The sequence below is a fragment of the Ricinus communis genome, chromosome 7, assembly GCF_019578655.1.
Source record: "Ricinus communis isolate WT05 ecotype wild-type chromosome 7, ASM1957865v1, whole genome shotgun sequence".
NCBI classification, from domain to species: domain Eukaryota; kingdom Viridiplantae; phylum Streptophyta; class Magnoliopsida; order Malpighiales; family Euphorbiaceae; genus Ricinus; species Ricinus communis.
This window is the reverse complement of record NC_063262.1, coordinates 20,733,495-20,734,737: the sequence shown is the minus strand read 5'-3', so window position 1 is coordinate 20,734,737 and position 1,243 is coordinate 20,733,495. Positions and strand designations below refer to the sequence as shown.

Below are 1,243 nucleotides of genomic sequence, written 5' to 3'. Positions count from 1 at the left end.
TCTTAAGTCTAGCCCATTTCATTAAGCCCAACTCATATTTAATTTTACTAGTTAATTATATACAAGCCTTTTATCTAATCTAGCACAATTATAAAGTATACTTTGGTTTCAGCGTTTAAGTCTGAATGGACTACTTTTGTTATTGATGCCCAATTAAGTGATCTTAAATCTAACATGGCTCAATTAATTTCTTTAAAGTATGGCAAAAGCCTACTAAGTCTATATTGATTTTAGATTTAGCCCAATTACTATCTGATTAACTTAATGGACTACAATTTCATGTTAGGTCCAATTTTAACTTAGAGTCTATATGTCCAATTTTGAATTAGGCAATCACATTACAGCTATTTGACATTCATCAAGTATAAAACAAAAAGAATAAAGGTGCAGAAAATTAAATCTAGCTATTACAAGCCTTCCTACAATTGTAAAATGTAAGGGAAACATCAAAAACTGAGAACATAATATGAAATCACCAAAATACATTAAAATCCATTAAGGGCTAAGATGTGTAATGACCCGGAACCAGATCACATGAGATATTGTCTGCTTTGGCCCCTACTGGCCTCACGGTTTTATCCCTTTGGCAGGTTCGAGAACTTTCCAAGAGGTCCTCCATCTTGGCATTTCTCTGAACCAAGCACGTTTAACTTCGGAGTTCTGATGGGATCCGGTGCATTAGTGTTGGTATGATAGCACCCTAAAAATATCCCGGAGCTGCAAAAAAAATCAATCTTACTCTACGCTCAATGAGAAAATGGGTCAAATTCTATAGGATCAAACCTATGGGACTTAAGGAATGACGGAAGGGAATAAAAAAAGAAATAAAAAAAGAAAAGAGAGGGAAAAATAATAATAATAAAATAATAATAAAATAAATAAAAATGAAGTAGAAGAGCCCATATTCCAAAGGGACATCTGATAAAATTGGAATGATACAGAGAAGATTAGCATGGCCCCTATGCAAGGATGACATGCACAAATAGAGAAATAGTATCAGAGCAGGACCTCTCTAGTAGATGTGTGGTTCGAGGACAAACTAGGCAGAAGCTGGTGGGCATGTGACAGCTTGAAGCCTGACCTAGAGAAGCGGTTCGATGGAGGCGTGAAGTGAACGCCGGGGCAAAGATAGAATGTCTGGACAAGGAGCGACTTCTGGCAGGCTTCTAGGATGGTAGCACTCTAAGGTATGGGGGTACATGAATGAATCGAATTGCACATCGAAGGAATGTTATTACCTCCC

General features: G+C 36.9%; 1 non-coding gene across 1 annotated transcript; it reads left to right on the top strand.

Moving 5' to 3' along the window:
• Nucleotides 1–897: 897 nt before the first annotated feature.
• LOC112536445 lies at nt 898–1,005 on the top strand. Its single transcript, XR_003080463.1, has one exon. It is a non-coding gene; the product is annotated as a U6 spliceosomal RNA (small nuclear RNA).
• Nucleotides 1,006–1,243: the final 238 nt, after the last annotated feature.